This window comes from Protopterus annectens, chromosome 2.part0 (assembly GCF_019279795.1).
Source record: "Protopterus annectens isolate FY-2018-M chromosome 2.part0, PAN1.0, whole genome shotgun sequence".
Lineage (NCBI taxonomy): Eukaryota > Metazoa > Chordata > Ceratodontiformes > Protopteridae > Protopterus > Protopterus annectens.
The window spans coordinates 523,937,739-523,963,846 of NC_056728.1; positions in this window are offsets into that span (position 1 = coordinate 523,937,739).

Here is a 26,108-nt window from a genome sequence, read left to right on the forward strand (position 1 = left end):
CGAAGTTTACTGGGCTACCCCTTCCCCAAAGGTGTATTTCAAAGTGAATGACATCAGCAGGCTTGCCAAAGATGGGCACTGGAGGTTGTAGTGACTGTGAATGGCCTCAAAAGCATTACTCCCTACACAAACAAACACACACAGACAAACATCCACACTTGCCATGTCTGGGAATAGAACTCCTACATAACTAGGTTATCACAGTATAGCATCACACAGTTATAGGACATGCCATGGAGATTAATGGCTTACTCCTTCCCCAAAGGTGTATTTCAAAGTTAATGACATAAGCATTCTTGACAAAATGGGCACTGGAGATTGTAGTGACTGTGAATGGCCTCAAAAGCATTGCTCCCTACAGAGACAAACAAACATCCACACTTGGCCATGTCTAGGAATAGAACTACTACCTAACTAGTTTATCACACTACAGCATTACGCAGTTATAGGATGTACAATGAAAATTACTGGCCTACTTCTTCCCTAAAGGTGTATTTTAAAGTGAATGACATCAGCAGGCTTGCCAAAGATAGACACTGGAGGTTGTAGTGACTGTGAATGGCCTCAAGAGCATTGCGCCCTACACTGTCAGACAAACACAGACACAAACATCCACACTTGGCCATGTCTGGGAATAGAACTCCTATCTAACTAGTTTACCACACTACACCATTATGCAGTTATAGGATGCACAACAGAGATTACTGGCTTACGTTTTCCCCAAAGGTGTATTTTAAAGTGAATGACATAAGCAGGCTTGCCAAAGATGGGCACTGGATGTTTTACTGACTGTGAATGGCCTCAAAGGCATTGCTGCCTACACAGACAAACAAACACACGCACATCCACACTTGCCTTGTCTGGGAACAGAACTCCTACCTAACTAGTATATCACACTACAGCATTACACAGTTACAGGACATGCCATAGAAATTAGTGGGCTACTTTTTCCCCAAAGGAGTATTTCAAAGTGAATGACATCAGCAGGCATGCCAAAGTAGGGCATTTGAAATTGTAGGGAGTGCGACTGGTCTAGAAAGCATTGATTCCCTACACAGACAAACACACACACAGTTGCCACATCTGGGATTAGACCTCCTACCTTACTTGTATATCACACTACAGCATTACACAGTTATAGGATACTTCATAGAAATTACTTGGTTACTACTTCCCCAAAGGTATATTTCAAGGTGAAGACATCAACAGGCTTGCCGTAGTAGGGCAGTGGAGAGTGCAGTGTGTGTGCATGGGCCATAACCCATTCATCTAGAGGCAGACACACCACACTCAGACACGCACAGGTTTATATTCCACAGGTACGTGTATACAACTGCTAGATGACTACTGACTTGTACAGTTATGTTACACTGTTACCACTAGCACTACAGACACTATAATGCTGAGGGATTGCAGAGGCAAATGTCTACTGTGATTGACATTTGCACATCATGTGTTTATAGCCAATTGGATGTGTGCTGGGTGGGACAGGCCTCATGATGGAAGGCTTTTTGTCACTGTCACTCTCTTCCACACATCTACGCATTTGTACATTTGGCCTATTATAACGTGTTGTCCTTTGATATATGTGTGTATTCCTATCCAATGTGTGTGAAAAGCATGACTGGTGTGCACTGAGGAGTGTATGCACTAACATCTGTGACTGTCAGATATGTATGGTCCACTGTTGTTGCCAGACATGGGCTTCATTTCTTTAAGTGTGTGAGCATGCCTAGTATGACCTTTCAGTATTTTGTTGTCTGACATGGCCTTTATTTCTCTGTGTGTGAGAGCATGCTCAGTATGACCTTCTGTACTGAATGTGTGAATCCATTCCAGGTAGATTGTACTGCTGTGCAGACTTTTGTGTTCTACACCTACAGCTAGCAAACTGTTTCTGCAGGATATCTGTAGATCAGTTGACAATATGGGGTCAGAATAGGCAAGGGGTAGTGGGTTACTGTAGGTAATTGTGTTTGTGCTGCTTCTGCTACATGATCCTGGTGCTAGCAGAGTTATTCAGACAAATGTACTGCTATACACGGTAATGTTTTATGTCATCACGTACTGTCAGGTAGACATATTTGCTTGCAGTCATGTCCTGGAGAATACAGGGTGAATGCAGCTGTGTCCAGTATTGTAATCAGCAGCCTACATATTCTTGCACACTCAAGCCATTCTGGAGGGGAAGCTGCAGACACTTGCTGCTGGGTCTGTGTAAATGGTTCAGCACCTTGGTACAGTGGTAGCAGAAGATCCCATGCTTGTACATCCATCAACGTGACAGTATGGCTATATCTTGGTGTGGCCATACCTCACAGCTGTACAGATTCACACAGGTTACCCAGAGGCAGGGGTCATAATTCTGGACATTACCCCTACACATTGTGGTTTATGAGCAGGTTGGTAGCCACCCATTCTTGTCTTTGCAGCCAGGGATAGTATGCGCACATGGCTGAGTTTCAGACTTAACACACTCATGCTCCCAACCCCCCTCTATTATGCCATCCTCTTCCATACATTATGCGAACATTATCTGATAATTTCCTTATAGTCATCACCTCATCACAGCAGTAATTTGGTGTTGGTCCACAGTTCATGCAGTAGGTCATGGTGGACATGTTACTGGGATTTGTCCACTTGGCCTTGCATTTGGGTTCTGTAGACTGTGTTATGTTGTTATTTGGGAGTCCATGACATAACATACATTGGCAGTATGGGTGAGACACAGGCCTTTGGCAGAGGACTGTAGGCCATTTGGTAGTTATGCAGGCCAGCTGTAGCAGGCCGTTGCATTCCGTCAGTCCTACAGTCCCAGACTGCGATATGCTATATTCCCCTGGGGTGACAGGGTAGGTGTGCAAGGTGTTCATGCCAATACTTTCTGTCAGTATTGATCCAGTGGTGTGGATGTTGGCAGGTTGCTGCTTACAGCTAGGGACACACCTGCATGGGACACCTGTTCTGCATGCTGCATTCTTTTGCTATTGCCATACACAGGTGGGGGTCATATTGTACTCATTCCCAACAGCGGGGATAAGACTGGGGAGGTACCTGTGGATGGTGGTGGGGTGAGCTGGGTGCATGTGTGCTATGGATACTACTTGCATCTGACTCACAGATATGCATGGGGCATTCCACTTATGCTGGCTTGTGCAGGGACATCAGCTGTTTCTCAATACATCATTCCTATTACCTTTGTGGTCTGCCAGTGTTTGGCCAGACGACATCGGTATTCCCTATTACAAGCCCAGAAAATGTGCTGCAAACCTGTATGTATAATTCCAAGGGTCTGTCCATTTGACAGTTATATAGTATCCACCGTCTGTCTGGGGTACTTCCCCCTGTGTACTGATTGTATATCTGGGCCGACATTCATGCCATGTCCATCTTTCAGATGGTGGCACATATTACTTTCAAACATTTACTATGGCTTACTGCTGGAATGTGTTAAACTGGAAAGCATTGTGTTTAGTACTGCAATTGTGAGAACTTGGCCCTATCATTGGCAGTACTGGGCAATGGCCACCAGGACAAACCTCACAATGCATACATACTGACCACTCTCACACAATATACAACACACACTAACCTAATACACGCAGACCTGCATATTGTACACATGCTACAATCTATCCTGCTACCTTGGTCAGCTCAGGTAATCTGTGCTCCACTGTAATTTTACCTACACATACATGTTAGTACATTTCTACATAGGATTGGGGGGCACACCTGTGTGTTACTACGTGTTTAGATAGGATTGGGTGGACACACCTGAATGTTGCTAAGTGTCTACATAGGATGGGGGGCACACCTGACTGTTACTACATTTCTACATAGGATTGTGGGGTGGGGGGCACACCTGACTGCTACTACAAGTCTACATAGGATTGGGGGGGGGGACACCTGACTGTTACTACATTTCTACATAGGATTGTGTGTGAGGAGCACACCTGACTGTCACTACATGTCTACATAGGAATGGGGGGGGCACACCTGATTGTTACTACATTTCTACATAGGATTGGGGGTGCACACCAGACTGTTACTACATTTCTACATATGTTTGATGGGGGGGCACACCTGACACTTGTACACATTTATTATGACAGTACTGGTATGTCAGGTACTCCATTTCATTCTGTATTCTAACCTAACATGCTGACTAGAGGAATATCAGTGTACTACAGGTCTTAGGTTTGATTGACCTACATTTCAGTTTCTGACTTCTTACCCTTCAGAACTAACATCCCACTGCCTGACCTGTTGTAGTCTGTCTGTGTAGGCCTGGGAGGGAGGTTACCCATAGCCATCAATCAGAGGCCTTAGCACAGCCATTGTTTGTGTTTGTCTACACCTGTCCTGCTGGCTGAGACTATTGTTGGGTATGTGAGCCTCCCTGACTGGCATGTGTGTGTCATATGGATATACATGTGGCCCAGCACATTTCCTGCAGTGAGTTTTGTCACCTTGTCTAGTACTGGCAACTATTGTGGCACCAATATTTGTTACAGATCTCATGCTGCAACTATAGGTGTCTACTATCTGCTGGCATCCCATTCAGCCACCCGATTCCCTTGCATGCTCACACCCATACCATAGATACAAGTAACAACACATACTACTCCATTCAGCAATTGGTAGGAAGAGTGACTTACCTTGTGGTTGTGCCAGTATTGAGGATGGTGCTGGGGGGGCTGACTATGTTGGATGCACTTTGTACACTCCCTATACATGGTTAAGCATAGGTAGTGTCATATTTGGCATCCCTTTTACTGCATGTGTGAGTCAGAGAGAGGTGTCATTCCCAGGATCCCTACTGTGTCAGTGTATGTGCTATGTGTTGCCTCTTTGCCAAGGCCAGGGGATACTGGGCATGCCTCCTTCTGCCTGCTGGGGCAAGCTCAGGTTGTTCCTCCTCTGAGTCAGTCTGTGCCTGTGCAGGCCTTGGCAATGTTGGGGGGCTGTGTGGCCCTGCCCCAGGCTGTTCCTGCTGCAACTGTTTCTACAGGATCATATTTTGTAGCATGGCACATACAATGACAATTTGGGTACATGTAGCTGGCGAATACTGAAAGGCTCCACTGGATGTGTCCATGCACCGGAACTGTGACTTGAGCATCCCAAAAACATGCTCTATTATCATTCTGGTCTGTGTGTGTGCCTCATTATGAAGTATTTGTTTGGGTGTGTGTGCATTTCTGATGGGTGTCATCAGCCATGGCTCCAGTGCATAACCAGCACCCCCCACTAGGTGACGTAAGGGATGTCCCCATTGGCAAATCTCTGGCACAGCTGCGTCAGATGCCAGATGTGGGAGTCGTGATAGCTTCCAGGTCAAGAAGCACACACATTCATTATAATGCCCTGTGCATCACACATGACCTGGCAGTTGATGGAGGAGAAGCCCTTGTGGTTGATGTAGAAATTACCCTGCTCACCGGGTGGTGCTTTGATGCATATGTGCATGCAGTCTATAGCACCCACTACCTCTGGGTATTCTGCTATTTGGTGGAAGAGACACATATTGCTGGCCAACACTCACAGGTGTTGGGGAACTATACATGCTCACTGGCATGAGCTGTCATGGCATCCAGGAACTAATGGAGTACCCTGGATGCTGATGCCTGTGAGATCCCCATGATATCCTCAGTTGGCTTTTGGAAGGTACCTGTGGCTAGTATTCTTTAGGCCTACACATACCTTGGCATCCACTGGGATGGGTTCCCCCTCTGTTAGTTCTGTGTGGCAGGCAATTTGCTGTAGGAGGTCCATGTCCAACCTATAGTGCTCCACTATCTCCAGCTCATGTAGCCCCTGGTAGGTTACCCTGGGTCTGTACACTCTTCTCCATCTCCTCACTGTGGGTTGGTCGACAGCATTCTCATCCTCACCATCCTCACCCTCTTCTACATGTTGATGTATGATAGCTGCTGCAGCCCCTATCATTTTGTTGCTTTTGTTTGTTAAAATTTTCCCACTTGTGTACACCGGTGGTGTAGAGTATGTGGGAAAAACCAGAGGAAAGGCGTTTGCATAGTTTATAGTGGTGTGCTGGGCTGGGCTGCTGCCTGTGTAATTGGGTGATTCTGATTCATTTCACCTGCCAGCTATGTTAGTTCTCCTTGATTACCTTCATACTGCTGTTTTCCCTTTCCATTGCCTTCCTGTTTAAGCCCAGGGGCACGCCGCACAAACACAGTATTCAAATGTGCATAGAGCTGCTATTTCCTGGTTTACTTTTTTTTTCCTTTAAAACCTGGTACATGGTGCACACACCCACTTATGCAATGTAAAGAGTGCTAGGCAGCCGCAGATACACCTCCTTGCTTAGCTCTGCTAAGCTAAGGACAAACCCAAGACACAGGTCTCCAATAAGCTTACAGTATGCCTGACACACCCCCTATGATGTCAGCTAACTCTTAGGCTTGAACCATGCTATTCAAGCACTTACACCGTTGGGAGCTGACTAGCATGTATTTATTACTGCTTGGTAGTAACTTGATTAAAGTGTAGCTATCATTCTAAGTCTTTTGGATTAAGCACTTGGGCTTCAGACCAGTTGTTTTACATTAGGAAGGTTTGTGGCATGCAAGGTGGTGGCAGGACAGGTAGCGTTCATCCTTCTAAGTTGGGAACTGCTGATTGAGAGCTCAGTGTCTGTTATTCCTAAAGTGTATTAGTTCTGGTTTATGCACTTGGGCTTCAGGCCAGTTATTTTAAATTAAGAAGGTTTGTGGTCTGCACTCTTGTGGGAGGAGAGTCTGGACTCTGTCCTTCTGAGCTGGGAATTTCTGGTTAAAGGTTTATAGTGCCTGCATATTTGAACTGTTTCTTACTGAAATTGGTACACCTTGTTTGCTGTAGCATAGACTAGATCCAGGCCTGCTGAATCTAGCTTTGTTTGTATGCTTGTTGTTTGTTTGCTTGTTATTTCCCTGGAACGCTAATTCCACCTAAAACGTGGCTTCTCAGTGCTTCTGTGGATCCCCAGTGAAATCTGCATTGCTTACTGTACTTATTTCCTTGTTTCACTTGAAAGAAAGTTACTGTTTGTCATTTTTGCATTTAAGTTACCTGTAACACATTGCACTTAAGTTACCTGGTACTTGCTCACTAAAGCAATTATATAAGTCAGCACTAAAAATTAAAAGCACTACACCATCACTCCCCATTGGCCCTTGTTTTCAATTATAAAGGAATTCCCAATATTATTCTAGCATGTCCAAAGGTCAGTTGTCAATCTCCTCTCCAGTCAAGCTGGTGAACCTGGGAATCTTGAGGCAATGTTACAACTGCCTCATGTACACAGACAACCCTCTCCTCCTCCCAACAAATTCCAACACATATGAGAGATGCAACCATATAGCCAAACTGGAGGCTAAGCTCTCTCAACTCAGTACTGGCATAACCAGTCAGGAGGAGAAGGAAACCACACTCACTACAATTCCAGTCTCACATAGACCTACCACGACAGCAAACCAAACACATAATCACACAAAAACATACTCGGAGGCTCTAAATAAAGATCTGCCTAAGCAGCAGAGACCTCCAAAGCAGACACCCAAGCAACCGCTACCCCAAAGCAAAACATGTGCAACACATATCTCACAAAGCCAGTGTGCCGAACAGTCACAGCCCTTAAGGCTAAACAACACACCTGATACACTTGTAATAGGTGACTCTATCATCAGACACACTGACGTCCTGCTCACCAGGCTGAACAAGGAGAAGGTCATGGTGAGCAGCCTGTCGGGCACTAGAATCCGTTACATAACACAAGCCCTCAGGTCACTCCAAGGCAAGTACAAATATGACTCAGTCATTGCCCATGCTGGTGTGAATGACCTGAGACGTACCTCCCTGGACTACATGAAAAGAGACATAGAGGAGCTCTCTGAGCATGTAGCCCAGGCCGGTATGACCCTGACCTTGAGTAGCATCTTACCCTCACCAAGAATGATGCCACAATATGAAGACAAGATGATCAATTTCAACAATTGGCTTAAGTACTGGTGTCATGCAAAGGGGATCCAATGCCTGTCAGCCTGGGATGATATGCTCGACAAGCCATGATGCTTCGCTAGGGATGGCTTGCACCTGTCACCCCTGGGCTTTCGGATATTGGCAAAGGCTCTTGCTACCCCATAGTGCCTTTTTAGGCAAGGCTCAAAGGACAAACCCACCTCCATAGGTATCACAAGGGATAAGAAACTAAGAGTAATGCTACTCAATGCCAGAAGTCTAAACCTCAAGATGCATGCACTTGAAACTCTCCTTAGCATGGAGAACATCGATATCTGTGCAGTAACAGAAACCTGGTTCAGGGCTCCCGAGAGCACCCCAGCACTACCAGGTTATACCTCATACCATGCTTTTCGGCCCCAAAACTTGGACCAAACCACAAAAGGAGGGGGAGTATCGATATTCATTAAAGATACCCACACCTCCAGGTTGGTGGCAAAGCACGAAGCATCAGAGACTATCCATGTGCAACTAACAGTGGGTAAAACTGCCTTCCAGTTTATAGCCTGCTACAGACCTCATACCATGCTTTTCGGCCCCAAAACTTGGACCAAACCACAAAAGGAGGGGAGTATCGATATTCATTAAAGATACCCTCACCTCCAGGTTGGTGGCAAAGTACGAAGCATCAGAGACTATCCATGTGCAACTAACAGCGGGTAAAACTGCCTTCCAGTTTATAGCCTGCTACAGACCACCCTCCCAAACCCAGGAACCCCACTCGGCCTTCCTGAGAACACTGGGAAATATGAAGGTCTCTCCAAACACCGTTATATTGGGCGACTTCAACTACCCAAACATAGACTGGGAGCATTACTCTAGCTCCAACACCCTAGCTCAAAGGTTCCTAGAATTCAAAAACTCAAATGCTATGGAACAACTTGTTACCACTCCCACAAGAGGGGAAAACATACTGGATCTGATCATCACCAACATGGGGACTCTATGCTCCAGACCAGAAGTGTATCCCTCACTGGTAAGATCAGACCGTAAACTGATCTCACTGGATATTCACATCCCGACCCCACCCCCTGCCCAGAAAAGCACAGTGAAAAACATCTCTAAAGCAAATTTCACACTCCTCAAAACTGAGGTGGAATCCTTCAAAGCCCCCGGGCCTGTGAAAAATACTGCCCAGACCACAGAATCCTTTATAAATGCATTATATGAACACCTTCAGGAATGCATGGATCATGCAATCCCAAATAAAGCTAAGACCCAATCCTCCAAAGGCAGTTGTCCTGTCTGGTGGACCCCAGCCATAAACAAACTATACAATAGAAGGAGGAAGCTACTACATGATAGAGCAAAATCCCAAAAAGGGAAGGCATCTCTGATCAGTATTAGCAAAAAACTAAGGGCACTCATAAAATCGTCTAAGGCCAGCTTCGAGAGAAAAATTGCACAGGAAACTAAGGATAATCACAAGGCTTTCTTTAGTTATGTTAGGAACCTGGGTGGGAATTCCCAGATATGCTCAGAATTAATCCAAAATGACAAAAAATACACCAAACCCACAGACATTGCCAACATCCTAGCTGACAGGTTCAGCGCAAACTTCTCCCCCCCTCCCCACTAAAAGGGCAAATATCTATCCCAGCAGAGTGCTGCCCCCCTGACATCTCAGATGCTCAGGTAAGAGCCGCCCTCTCCAAAGCAAAAAACACAGCATCAATGGGACCAGACAGTGTCCCGGGCTGCATCCTACATGAACTCCAAGAAGAGCTAAACCCAAACATAAAACACTGTTCAATCTCAGCCTTACTACAGGATATGTACCCAAAGAGTGGCGTACAGCAACAGCAGTCCCTCTCCACAAAGGTGGTGCCTCAACGGACCCTGGAAACTATCGCCCTATAAGTCTGACTAGCTTGGTCTGCAATGTTACGGAAAGGATCATCATGGACCTCATAAATAAAGATATTGGGGACTTACAGACACTGGATCCTACCCAGCTTGGCTTTGTTAAGGGCAGATCCTGCCTCTTAAACCTGGTCGACTTCTTTGAAACAGTCACCAAGACCATTGACAAAGGGAAGGTGGTCCACACAGCCTCGCTGGATCTCGCAAAAGCCTTCGATACAATACCCCACTCGGGCATTATAGATAAGCTCATCAGCTTAAATATAAACCTCTATGTCACTAGATGGGTTGCAAACTGGCTCAAGGACAGAACCCACATGGTTAGAATTGCTGGAGCCATGTCAGACTCCAAACCAGTTACAAGTGGCGTCCCACAAGGCTCAGTCCTGGGACCTCTCTTGTTCGGTATATATTTCTCGGAGGTACAGGCCAACATAGAAGGACTGTGGCTGACCAAGTTCGCAGATGACTGCAAACTGAGCGCCATAATCGACTCTCCAGCCGACACAAGCATCCTCCAAAAGGGCCTCATAGAAACAGACAACTGGTGCCAGAGCCATGGCCTCAAGCTAAATGCCAAAAAGTGTATAGTCATCCCCTTTGGCAAAAACAAAGTGCCCACAAATTACCACATAGGTGGTAATCCATTAAGTACAGAAGAAGTAATTAGGGACCTGGGGACCCAAGTTGATAGCAATCTCTCATTTGACAACAACGTGGCCAAAGTGGTTAGAAAAACATTTTATATAGCCCACCTAATCATGAAGGGATTCACATCTAGATTAGGGGAGGTCATCATGCCTCTTTACTCATCCCTCATCAGGCCCATAATCGAGTGCAATGCCCGTTTTGGGATGTACCTTACCAAACACCTGCAGCAACTGGAAAGACCGCAGAAGTACCTCACCAAGAGGATCAAAGGGCTCAAACAGATGCCATATCCTGCCCGGTTAAAGAAACTCCAGCTCTACTCAGTGGCATACCACCTGCTCAGAGGCGACCTGTGCCTGACGTATAAAGCCATGTCCAACCCGGAATTAAGGGACATGCTGCACCTCAAAAAATCCAAATCCCATCGAGCTACACGCTCGAGAGACTTGAACCACAGCACTGAAATAAATAGGACATGCTGGAGGGACAGATTCATAACCCAGAGGCTCCCTTCACTCTGGAATAAAATCCCAGTCCAGGTTAGGCAGAGTCCCTCATTGACTCTCTTCAAGAGGAATCTTGATGAGTGGATGGGAGATCATAGGTTTACCCCGGGTATCACTTCTGTGTCACTGTTAGACAGAGGCACAGTATACTAACCTCAAAAAAGGGCATAGCAAAATTAATTTAAAATGGGTGACGAAAGCCAAACATACTCTGGCTAGGCTTATAAATGCCCTAGGGCAGATAGCCTAGTATGAACCTATGAACCTATGAACCTATGAGCATACAGAGGAAATCTGGGATTCGGTATCATTCCCCTCATTTGCATAGGATGGCCTGCTAATGTATAGTTACAGGTCCCACACTGAGCTTTCCCCCATAGCAACCACTGTTCACTGGCCATGTTGTCTTCTGCCTGCCATTGTGTATAATGGCAAAATAGTGATATTGGTTAAAATGCTTATTTCAGTTTTTTTTTTTTTTTATTTTCAGCCCTATCCCATTTGCGTGCATCTGACCTATGCTTAAACAGCCAAAATCGGATAAAAAAAAATAAAAGCTATTTTTTTTTTGCCAACGGCTGTATATTTGGCCTTTGGTATGCTTTACACATACTATACACCCTTTATTTGGAGCAGTCATGGCTCCATTTTGTAGTTTGCAGAAATGTAATCGGTTACTAACCGAGTACATTTCTGCACACTACATTAGTCCTGCACAACCAGCTGACAGCTTCCTGGATCACAAATTCACCTCATTTTCATGGTTTTCACCTGCAAATGGGGTGATTTGCATACAGGAGCTCTGTCTGTGCAGGAATAGTGCAGGAGCACTTGTGCACATCCCTGGAGCTTATTCCTGGATCACACGGTGGCCATATTGCCTCCGGGAACTCCTTCGCTATTCCTGCACGCCATGCAGAGCTTGCTCAATCTGGGGGTATGTCTCTTAATACAGTAAAAAAAAAAACTCTGTTTAGCATAGTGCCTCTGTCTTGACTTTAAGCAATTAGACTTATTTATAACATGTCCCTTAATATAACCAAGTGGTAAAAAAAATTTTTTTTCATACACAGATAGTTTGCCTCCTAGACTTTTGCAGTCAGACCCCCCCCCCCCCATATAACATTTGGGACACAAATAGCTTGAGATGCACAGGTGGGCTTGTAGGGACCATAGGAGCTGTTAGCTTAGTAATAATCTATATACCTGTGAACCTATAAATGGTACCCTCTTTATGTATGCAAAGTCCTTAATACTGAAATGAGTATTACTAACCTATGTTACTGTCAATGGTGTTTCTTTATGTACACAAAGCCCTTTTAAGTGAAATCAGTATAGTTAATCCACCCTCAGGTTGCTTGACCATGGAGCTGGTTGTATTAAATAAGCAGGTGTAGTAGCAATGTCTCCAACACTACAAAGTTGGGAATTTACCACCATATAACACAAATGCCTATTTTCAGCATGGTTTCATGGTGAATTTTATTTAAATAGGTTTCTGCTTAAACGGGCTTCAGTTATACAAATCATACCCAGCTATACAATAGAATGTGCATGTCATATGTTAATAAAAGGCAGTTGCTGTATGGACATACATAAAATCTGTGGCACACTAAGAAAGATGCATGCTATAAACCAAACCATTATCTACAGCAGAATAAAAGCCAAAGACAACGCAGCCACATGAGACCATGACCAGTGGTCATTGACTGAACTGGGGCCACTAGTGCCAATAAACATGAGGCAGCAGCACAGTAAAGCCTTTTCTCAATACTCAGTGCACCACACATGCTTTTTTCTCAAATTTATGGCACACATTCTGTACTCAGATTTATTCATAGCAGTAATTGGATCACTAAGATATGGACATTAATGTGATTGGCTGCATCTTAAATCATCAAGCAGTAAGGTGGTAAGATTTTTGCACAGTTTTGAGGTTCAGTTCTGAATTCCAGTCACTATCTCCATGGAGTTTGGATGACTCTCAATGTCTACACAATTTTGTTTAGGGTTTTGCAATACTTTCACCTCTCAAAAACATGCTTGATGATAGACAATGCTGAAATAATTAGTTGTGCATGTGTGTGTGTGTGTGTGTGTGTGTGTGTGTGTGTGTGTGTGTGTGTGTGTGTGTGTGTGTGTGTGTGTGTGTGTGTGTGTGTGTGTCTGTGTGTGTGTGTGTCTGTGAATTTGTATCATATGCTTTCTTTCATTTGGCCAACAGTTTACAATATGTGAGATTTAGATCAGTTGGTGGTTTGGTCAGTTAAATGTTTGGTTAAGTACATGCAATGTCAAAAAGAGGTAGCCGGTTGGAAAATATATATGTATTTGAATTTTTAAGACCAAAATTTTTGAATTTACTAAAAGTTTCAGCATTAGGGAGTACGAGTGTGTGCATGAGTGTTTGCAGGTTGTTGGAGTTAAGAGTAAGGGCTTCATAAGGGGACAGTGTTATTCATGTGTGTGTGTGTGTGTGTGTGTGTGTGTGTGTGTGTGTGTGTGTGTGTGTGTATGTGTGTGTGTGTGTGTGTATATATATATATATATATATATATATATATATATATATATATATATGGCATCCCGGACAGGTGTTAGTCATGCATGGTAGAGGATACAGTTCCTGTTTTGCTCCTGAATGCATGAGTTACCTATACCAGGAGATGCACTTGTAGTTCCATGACCCTGTCTAGAAATCAGTGAAGTTCTTGAATGTGAACAGTGTTGTCTGGGTTAGCTGCCATTACAACTATGTCCATGACTATGAATGTGTGTCCAACTATGCCTGGATGTTGACACATCAACTATTGATGCAGCAGTACCACTGTGGGACTGGGATCTGGCATGCCTATGGCTACATCAGTTCACAATCTGATGTTGCATCAGCTGTTCAGCCTCACGGATGCTATCCCTTCTCCAGTAGATGTTCCATAACAGACACAGCACAGTCCAGTGCGTAATTCATCCTGTCCAAGGAGTCGCATACAAGGTTTACATACATACAAATATTTTAAGCATGGGCATTAATGTCCTTCTAGCTTGCCAACATACCAAAATACTTGTTCCTTTAATAAGAATTCAGGCTGTTTTTAAAACTATCTAAACTAGTACTTGCTTTAATGTAATTTGGTAGTCTGTTCCATGCATCAGCTACTCTGTCAGAGAACCAATTAGTTCACTTCTCATTACTATAGAATCTTCTACATGGGTTGTCTGATGATTCTCTAGTATTTTATGTGAACCCCAAACATTCCCAGAGGTAGTTGTCACTAAATGTACTATATACTTGAATAAGATCTCCTCTTAAATATCTGTAAGAGACACTGTAAAAGTTCAGATATTTTAGTCTTTCATAATAACTTAAATTTTAACATCCATGGATACCCTTGGTGTATTTCCATTGTACTCTTTCCAGTTTACTCATGCTTGTTTTCTTATAGGGCTTTCAAATTGTTATTCCATACTCAAGTTTGGGTCTAATGTAACTAACAAACAATGACTTCATTATTTTTGATTTCCAAGAATTTATAAATCTTTTTATACAACCTATAGTTCTATAACTAGCATTAACCAATTGGTTGATATCATTAGAAAAACTCATAGCTGAATCTACCCATATACCCAGATCCTTAAATTAATCTACAGTTTCAATCACTGTGTGCTGTATTAAATATTCACCTTTCAATTTATGCTTACCAAATCTCACATGCTTAGTTTTTGAGGTATTTATCAGCATATTATTCTCCTGTTCCCAAATTGTCAATCCAGTCAGGTTATTTTGCAGACATGCCTTATATGTAACACATGTAATCAGTTTACCCAATTTCAGGTTGTCTGCATATAGACTGAAGAACACCTCATATAAAAAAGTTAGGTCAGAAAGAGACAATCTAAACAAGTAAGGGCATAGGGCAGAGCCCTGTGGTCACCCTGACTGTAACCAAGGATTTTGCCTGTCAAGTTGCTGTTTATGCAGTCCTTTATGTCAGAATGCATGAGATCCAGTACTCTCACTTTCTCTTCCTAAGTCCTGGTATACCTTTCCTGTGCTTCCATAGTGGCCCTACACATATGTTAGGGGGTAACTACCAACATTAGGGCAGGGCAGAAAGCCTATCTCCTTTGAGCACCTCTTCTAATACCCCTGTGTGGTACTTCACCCTCACAAAGGCTAGGTGGAGATTCCACCAGCTCTGCAGCTAAGGAAAGCATACTTCCCTGATTAGCAATGTCCCTATCATCCTGTCCATGCTCTCTGTATCATGGGCATTCACAGGCAATATGACTGCATCCAGACTGTGGGAAAGGAATGTGTGAGCCACACAACCCATGTCAGACATACCCGTTGCAACCCCAGAGTGTGTCTGATCATCACTGCTATCCTTGTCATAACCTTAAAAGGTAATTCATATCTACATCTATATATATATATATATATATATATATATATATATATATATATATATATATATATATATACTATATATATATATATATATGCACACACACGCGCACACGCACACACACACACACACACACACTCACACAAACACATGTAATAAATACACACACAAACACACACACACGAACACACACACACATGCATACACACACACAAACACACACAGACACACTCACACACACACACACACACATGTAATAAACATACACACACACACTCATATGTAATAAACATATATACACACACACACACAAACACACACACAGACACACACACACACACACACATATATATATATATAGATATATATATATAATTTGTACATATATATATATATATATATATATATATATATATATATATATATATATATATATATATAAACTAATGACAAACAATCAATGTCCATACTATGTGCAGATGGCTTTTATGCCTCAATGCTAGACGTCCTAGACAAACAAATTACAGTTGACATGAGTTACTATAAGCTTAAAACTTAAGACAACTAATGAGAAACCCTAAACTTTAATTTATTTATATATTTTAATAGCATACCTGGAGAATCGCTAGTTGAAATCCTCTCTCTGTCCTCCACCTCTGCTTCGTCATTTATTCCAGCTATGTGGAACTCTTCTAAGCTGCCTGGATCCCTTATAGTCAATAGGAACTCCTCCAACTTTGTGAGGAGTGGTTCAGTAGATAACCTACCTCTAGTAACTCTTCACTAACATTACACAGTCTTAACTCTTTCAGTAGCCTTTTTAATCACATCAGTAGCACTATGTCTCACACTGTTGCAGTCATGGTCCTGGCTACCTACAGAATCCACATCATCAACCACTGATTTCATATAGGTATTTCGTAAGTTTAGGTATTTCTTTAAATGAAGAATAACTAATTATTCTGCATAAATCTTGTGAATACATCAGAAAGCTTTGCATAGTTAGGCAATCTTGTTGTGGAATTTTGTATGTTGTTTCTATTGTTTGCATATCCAGAACTTTTATTTGTTTAATACATTGAAACCAACACGCAAATCCTTTCTGTTCTCAGGAATTAATTATTTCTCTGTATATTTTATGTAGATAGCTCTTTGTAACTATGAATGGTGTTAAAAGATCAATCCAAAATTTTTAACCTATATTTGCATTAATAATTTTCCTAAATGAGTCAATGTAATAATCAATTATATGAATTTTAGTGGGCTTAGTTATGTTATATTGCATACTAATACATAATATGTGCCATGGCTAATTGTTTTTATCCATTTGAAATTTTTTTTGTAAATCAAATTCATTTATTGATATTACAGTCAGTAATTCTTTCCAATTTGCAGAATAATTTGGACTTATCCAGTCTGAGATTGTTTTAGATATGGATGATTTTATATATGTTTCTATATCAGAAAAGTTTAATCCTCCGTGTTTCCATGGTCTGATATGATGTATTAAAGCTATTTTGTTTCTTTTGGGAAATCATAAAAATTTTATTAGTCATGAGTTTATTTCTTTGAGTATATTACTTTCTGGTAACAGTTGTATTGCCAAAGCTATATATATATATATATATATATATATATATATATATATATAATCTTGGGTAGTAAAACCATTTTTATTAAGTGTAGTCTATCTTCAAATATTAATATTATTTTATTCCACTTTTCCATGGAGATTTTAATTGTACTGATGATATTATTGTATGTTTTGAGACTAATTCATTATTGTCCTTGCATAACTTAATTCTTAGATATTTTAGGGTAGATTCTTCTTTCCCTATAATGTGATTCCACTTCATCTGCAATTCTTTTTTTATTTAAAAATAAAAATTTTGATTTTGATTTATTGAAATGGAGTCCTGAAGTCCTGTAAAATGTGTCAATTAAAATATCTAATTCTTCTAATGTCTCTTTTGCATTGGATAATGTTAATAATATGTCATCAGCAAAGAGCATTACTTTAGAATTGTATTGTTCATAAACATCTACTTCTTTGATTTTGTATTGTTACGTACTGAATCTGTGAGTATTTCAATAGCCAAGGCAAATAGAATCGGTGACATGGTACATCCCTGTTTAGTACCCTTTGTTATATGTATAGATTCAAAGGTGAAAGGACCTCACTTAACATGCGCTAAATTATTTGTATATATTCTTTAGTAGATGAACAAAGAAAGGAGGAAATTCAAATAACACCATTATTTTGAATAAATAGTCCCATTTTAGGGAATCAAAGGCTTTCTCTATATCTAAGCCAATTATTAGTGTTTCTTTATTTTCTTTATTAACATAATCTATAAAAGAAATTATCCTTTTAATATTGCCATGTGTGTGTCTATAATATAAAAATCCAGTTTGATCATTATTTATTGTTTTGGATAGTGGTATTTTCATTCTGTTAGTTAATATTGTCATAAATATCTTATTGTCATTATTTAATAATGAAATAGGTCTATATGAGGTACAGAGGTTTGGGGATTTGTTTCTTTTAAGATTGGTGTGATTAAGGAATATCTCCAAGAGGGTGGTATTAAAGCTTGTGACTGAATTTCTAATAGAGTTTTATGGAAGAGGGATAGTATCTTTGAATGAAAAAGTTTATATATTTCCATAATTATGCCATCTATACCTGGAGCTTTATTATTTTTACCCTGTTTTATTGTATCTGTAATTTCTTTGTAGGATATGGGTGCTTGCAGATCTAGTTTTAATTTTTCTGGTATTTTTGTATATTAGAACATTTTTCATGTAGGTTTAATTGATTGATATGTATATTTTCTTTTTGGAAAACTAACATATAGTGATTTCTATAGGCATTAAGAATGCCACCTATATCCGAGACAGTTCCCCTTTCTTTTCATGGAACATACATTTTAATGTTATTAGCTTTTGATTGTATTTTGATTCTTGTGGATAAATTATGTAGATATTTGGGAGAAGTGGCCAAGGTATTAAGCTTTAGTTTTTCTAAAGCTAAACTAGTTTTATGTGTTAAAATTTCATTGTATTTATTGTTTAATACTTCTGCTTTCTTTTTCATCTCCAAATGATTTTGATTTTTTTCAGCTTTTACTGACAAAAGTTTGGATTGTAGATCTAATAATCCAGAATCCCATTCTCTGATTTTTTATACCAGGTTAGGGTTTTACCCTATATGTAAGCTTTTAATGAGTTCCGTATTATTATTTTATTTATCTGTGTGGTGTAATTAATATCTAAGAAGAACTGTAATTCAGATAACCAGGCTTTGAACTCTTTAAATTTAGTTATATATGGTGGAATTCTAGATTTAAAGATTAATGATTTGTACCCATTTTGAAGTTTTAGTATCAAGGAATTGTGGTCTGAAAAGGGGCAGGGAGTGATTGAGAAATTAATGATTTCAGAGTGTAAGTCATGGGCAGCAAATATTTTATCTATTCTAGTTTGGGTACTAAATCTGTGATCTTGATGGGAAAACAACAAAGATTTATCTTCTTTAAATTTGAAAGTATCGACAAGATGAAATTATTCTACCCACTTGTTTAAAGCTTTTGATACACAGATATACGCAGCGGTCTTTTATTTGTATTTTCAGAAATATCAAATATACAGTTAAAATCTCCTCCTAATATTAAGTTGCCTTTATAGTTATTGGAAATGAAATCCAAGTGTTTTTTAACAGTTCCTGATCCAATGCCTGGGAACCAACATAGATCAGCTAGGGTCCATATTCTGTTATTATATTTAACTATTACTAATGCCATAAGGCCTTCTTTATCTTCATACTTATAAATGATTTCTGGGTTAATCACATTTGTTTTCCATAAAATTGTTACCCCTTTTGTCTTTGTCATATAAGTGGATTGGCCCAATATCATATATTCCTTAGGGTTCCATTTGTAATTGTCATTTGTTTTGAAATGAGTTTCTTGAAGGAAGACAATTTGTGCTTTGTTCAGTTTTATATATTTCAGTAGATTTGATCTCTTGCTAGGATTGTTTAAGCCATTGGTATTTAAAGATAATAAAGTTAAATCCATCTTAGGTTATTTAGACTATGTATTTTTTGTTTTATTGTGACTATTAAACATTTTACTCTGATAACTATAAAGTATATGTTTGAGCTTTTAAAGGAAATTATCAGTTTTATACTTTGAGTGTTTACCAGTAAAGTAATGTTTTGGTCAGGCATACTAAAAATGTTTTTGTGAAATAAATTTAAATTAATAAATGTTAATAAAACTAAGATCCACACTAGGCATGGAATGAAAAGTATTCCTAATCTGATGGATAAACCTAAATCTATCAGATTATCAATCATACCTTGACAATCCAGAACATCTGAGCTCCATAATTTGAATTATCATATGGAGAATACTTGTAATAGGAATAAGCAATATTTATATTATTTTGAACAGATATAGTACTATTGTAGATAAAGGGGCAAATGATAAGATTAAGTAAACTAACATCTGATAATGACATATACCATATAGAGTTATTATTATTAAGGAAATTATTTTTGGAGAGAGGATACCAACTGAAATTGCTGAAAAAATTGGAAAGAGAAGTGGCCAATCTAAGACAAGGAGTGGCAAAACCAATTTTGTCCATTGGGAAGAATGAGTTTTTGGTAGGGAACACTGTACATAACACATCAAATTCAGAAATAAAAGATTGTAGCACAATGTTTCCATTACCTTTGTCCAACAAGATGTTGTACATCAGGGGTATCATAGAGACAAACTGGAGGATCATTTTAGGAAATAGAGAGCTTATGACAGTCTTGGGTATAACACCAACATTCACTTATAAAAATATGGTAAATGTGAAGAAGATGCTAGAATATAAAAGTCATAATAGAGAGATATTGACTAGAGTAGTAAGTAACAAAAAAGGAACTTTTTCATGTAAAGATTGCAAGCAGTGTTGTTACATTAGTAATACTTCCTTTGTGACTTTGAAACATCTGAATAGAACATTCTGGGCACAAGAGTATTACAACTGTAATAGTGACCATGTGGTCTATTTGGCCACATGTGTCACATGTGGAAACTACTACATTGGCAAAACAATAAGAGTTTTGAAAAGACGCATTTATGAACATGTCTTGGCTATAAAAAACAAGGATACCAATAATTCGTTAGCAAGACACGCTTTGACGTGTGATAATTTTAAGAAGTTTGAATTTTTTGTACTAGATAAAATAGATAAAGGAGTGTTGAATGGTGACATTAATAACAAACTGGAACAGAAGGAGACTTTGTGGCAGCTAATACTAGGGGCTGATTCTTCCCCAGGGCTTAACGATACCATCAATATTAAATGTTTTTTATTATATAGGTAGTAAAGCTAGTAGTAATTTTTCTACCTATTAGGTTTGTATGAAGGATAGTTAGCTCCATTCGGAGTTATGAATTTTCAATATATTAGTTACTAGTGTATTTATATTTGTAATACACAATTTAATGAATAAGTTGTTATAGAAATGTATTTTTTAAATATAGAAAATTAGAAAAAGTTTATAACTAGTATATAGATATTTGACATACAAATATTCGATATACAAAACATTAACAATGGACTAGAATGCATTTTGGGAATTTGTATACTCTTTTTTACATTTTTATTTTCATTTTCATTATTATCACTGCTATTTTTTAAATATATTGTCATATAGATAGAGTACAAACAATGGTTTCAATGATGGTTATAAAGCAATTCAATGAAGTTAAACTGTTTATTAAGTTGTGTTAGACAGAACAAAGATATTAGTTTTATGTATGAGTCACTTTACATCATATCCTGTCATGTGTATAAAAACGGGAACATGGGAGAGTTCCCGTTTTTCTGAGGAAGTCCATGTTTTAAAATAAAGTGGAAGAAAGCGCTAAACATATTCACTTTCTTGTCATCTTTTTGCAAAGCTTGAGCCGTCTGGTCTGTGGTTTGGTTTTGTCGTTTTCTGGCTAGTTCGGATCTAATTTCTCTACTATTGTAGATTAGACAGAATTTTAATGCAATTTAAATGTTTACTTATTGTATAAGCAAATAAAATTTACATGAAAGATAGATAACAAGAAATTCAATCATAGTAAAGTAGGATGTATCATATATAAAACCTCAATAAAAGATTATATCACACAGTTATTTAACATATTCACCCTTATTGATGAAGTCTTTTAAAATGTATTACTTAATCTAAATAGATGGTAATAATATTTATACCTAATGTTTATAATACAGCGTATTTTACTGGATATATCAGAAGTTATATTTCATTGTGTGCCAGCATTTAAGTAATCACTTTGTTTGTTGCTAACTTACTTAAAGCATCAAGTTTGTCTTATGTGAACATTGATGAAAGTTAGTGCATTTTAATTATCAGTGCATCCCTCTTCCCCCCATTTCCTACACATAAGGATTTTCATATCTGCCGTTCATCATTACAAAATGAGTGAAATTATAAGTTAAAAACAACAGATTCACTTATTGTGATTAATGATTACAAGTTCCCTTTCCATATTCATATATTGCCATTTTATGGCATATACTAAAAGTTTTTAGATTTAAATGGCAACTTTCTATTTTGTATAATCAGAAAAGGTTAAACTGAGTGATTATTGTCAATTTAATACTATTTGTTCAGAATGTGATTGCTACATTCTGTGAGATTCCTAGTTCAGGCTTCTATTATTTCCCTTGAACAACTTTGTCAATTTGATGTCATGTATAAAACTTTAGTTACCTTGGTAACTGCTTAAGTATTATGTATGGTCAAGGTGGGTTACAGAAACTACAATTCAAGTTAAAGCAATTACATGACTTGTTATGCATATTTACTTATATAAGAAAATCATCATGCTTCCCCTTGATGTTCAATGTAGTGTATGTCATTTATGACAAGTTAAGACAGTAGTATTATTATACACAAGGCCATATTTTTAAATCCCGTCTTTAATATCTAAATTCAGCAGACTGCTTCATGTTATGTGATGATTATATATAGGTCATATAGTCTGTATTATTTGGGGTGATAAAAGAACTGTTCGGTCATCGGCATCTGTCCTGCAGTCATCATTACATATTACTAAAGTTTTCTGTACAAGGTCAGACTGTAAAGCATTTTTGCATTTAGTTACAAGCTGTTACCGTAAGGTCTTTGCCTCCCATGTGTAAAGTACAAGGCTTTAGTCTGACCTCAGGCCAATACCTGTGTGGAGTGTGCATGTTATCTGGTGTCTCTGTGGGGTTCCTCTCACCTCCCAAATACATGATAGGTATTTCCACTTCAAACTTGTCCAAAAATGGAGTTGTGGGTAGCAGCACCATCTCTAGATGGTGCCTCCTGGGGAAAGAATTGCATAGACCAATCAGTTTTGGTATCAACTGTAGTGGGCAGTATCCTCTAGACAGAAGAACACAAATTACAGAATGTGTGCCATATCAGGCTTATCCTCTTGTCGGTGTATAAACCATCTGTAAGTTATTCGGTCATGTTCACTAATGTCACCAACAATGGATATGGGTATTCACTGGTGACCCAGCTTACTCCAGCCAACACCAGGGACCCATGCTAATGATGGGTGCCACTATTATAATCCTGGCCAATAAGCTACTGGCTATCTGGTATCTGGTTGCCCAACCTGTGCTACCTAGAAAAGTTCTGTTAAACAAAATCTTGAAGTAAAGCCAATCAACTTGCCAAACAAAAACTAAGAAAAGAAGCACTCAATATAGGTTCACTGAAAGGATGGATGCCACGATTGGAATGAGGGAGGATGAACATTGTTTTTATCCAAGAAATGAGGTGGAAGCGTAGTGCAGGAAAGCCACTTGGCTTGGGATCCAGAGTCTACTACTCATGTAGATAAGATACTCAAAATGATTTGGGAATTGTGGTAAGGGAGAGGCTTCAGGGGACAGTGAAAGATGTTGTTAGAATTTATGACAGACACATGGCAATCAGTTTTCAGTGCAAATATTAGGCACTATTCATATGCCCAAAAGCTGGGTTGTGATAGCAGTTGCAGGACATACTACATAAAGCAAGGTAAGATGAATTGTTGTTGATAATGGGGTACCTAAATGCACATATAGAGACAGACATAAGAGGATATGAGGATTGCTTGGTTCTCATTTGTGGAGCAACAGGAATAAATAAGCAGAGGCTATTAATTTCTTGACTTGTTTCTGGGAAATGGCTTGATGGTGGCCAACACATGGTTCAGCAAGTGACAGTCACAAGGTCACATAAAACAGCAGCCAACATGCACCTTAGGTAGACTTCCTCCTACTAAGGGAAGAGCACTGGAGTTGAATCAGTGATTGCAAAGTCACTCCACAGTGAAACAGTCAGACCACAGCAGGTTGTCACAATAAGCTGCAATGGAAGTTGACTGGAGAAAGAACAAGAGTTCAAGGAAATACTCAGGGTTCTAGCATCTCTGGAAGGATAAGAAACAGACAGAGTTGAAGAAAAATGACAGCACCTCAAAACAACATGTGTGAGTAAAATATAACAGATATATTGCAGATCCAGGTATGGAAATAAGATACATAAGGAAGAATGGTGGTGTAATGCAGAACTCCAGGAAGTTATCAAAAGAAAGAAGAAGTGCAGGAAAAAGTGTAAGGTAGAAAATACTAACCAGGCTAAGAAGGAGTACAGGTTGCCTAACAAAGATGGTAAGAAAGCAGTTGTAATAGCAAATTGCAAGGCATCAGAGACACTCTATCAGTTTCTGTAATGTGCCTCAGTAGATGGCACAAAGAAATTCTAGCAGGTTGAAAGGCAAGGACAGACAGATAAGGAGGACAGTCATCAGAGAATCTGGAGAAAGAATATGACAAGCTGCCAAGAAAGATAATTTGAACATTTATGTAATGGATTGAAGTCCCAGAAACATGGCAAACAAACGCCAGGAGGTAGGGCAATGTCAGCATTATCTTCACAGGGAGATGATCAAGCAAATATTTGCAATATTATGACTACAAAGCAAAACATTATTAGTTATGACACAAATGACAAATTGAAATCAAACAGTACAAAGAAAAAGGGCATTTGCCAAAAGCTGCATTGTCTGCTCAGTATTGTGCATCAGACATAAGCATCCAAAGTCTGACACCCCAATAGGGGTCAGGTCAATCTCAGCATTATCTACCCAAGGGGTGATTATGCTATATTACATAAGTAATATTACTGTATTAATATTACTACTAATAATAACACAGCTATGACCACTACTTCTAATAATACTATTGAAGTTAAGCAGACTTAACAAATTTGAAAAGTATTATGTATCTGGATAACAACATGACTTTTGGCTTAACAAGCTTAAGGTGGCCACTCTGTGTATCAGACACAAGCAATCCTAAATCACAGAAGTGTGCAAAGGGCAGGTGGCAGACACAAGCAATCCTAAATCACAGAAGTGTGCAAAGGGCAGGTGGCAGGGCACAGTCATCATCATTTACACAGCGTGTGTGTATGGGTTAAAGGAGAACAAACCAGATGCAAAAGAAGTGTGTGTGTGTGTGTGTGTGTGTGTGTGTGTGTGTGTGTGTGTGTGTGTGTGTGTGTGTGTGTGTGTGTGTGTGTATGTGTCTGTCTGTATGTCTGTCTGAAGTGTCAAGGGCCACATGAGGTGTACTGTGTGTGAGTCTACAGGAAAAAAACACAGCATTTGCTAGCACTGCACACTGGCATCCTGGACAGGTGTTAGTCATGCACGGTAGAGGATACAGTTCCTGTTTTGCTCCTGAATGCATGAGTTACCTATACCAGGAGATGCACTTGTAGTTCCATGACCCTGTCTAGAAATCAGTGAAGTTCTTGAATGTGAACAGTGTTGTCTGGGTTAGCTGCCATTACAACTATGTCCATGACTATGAATGTGTGTCCAACTATGCCTGGATGTTGACACATCAACTATTGATGCAGCAGTACCACTGTGGGACTGGGATCTGGCATGCCTATGGCTACATCAGTTCACAATCTGATGTTGCATCAGCTGTTCAGCCTCACGGATGCTATCCCTTCTCCAGTAGATGTTCCATAACAGACACAGCACAGTCCAGTGCGTAATTCATCCTGTCCAAGGAGTCGCATACAAGGTTTACATACATACAAATATTTTAAGCATGGGCATTAATGTCCTTCTAGCTTGCCAACATACCAAAACACTTGTTCCTTTAATAAGAATTCAGGCTGTTTTTAAAAATATCTAAACTAGTACTTACTTTAATGTAATTTGGTAGTCTGTTCCATGCATCAGCTACTCTGTCAGAGAACCAATTAGTTCACTTCTCATTACTAGAGAATCTTCTACATGGGTTGTCTGATGATTCTCTAGTATTTTTTGTGAACCCCAAACATTCCCAGAGGTAGTTGTCACTAAATGTACTATATAATTGAATAAGATCTCCTCTTAAATATCTGTAAAAGACACTGTAAAAGTTCAGATATTTTAGTCTTTCATAATAACTTAAATTTTAACATCCATGGATACCCTTGGTGTATTTCCATTGTACTCTTTCCAGTTTACTCATGCTTGTTTTCTTATAGGGCTTTCAAATTGTTATTCCATACTCAAGTTTGGGTCTAATGTAACTAACA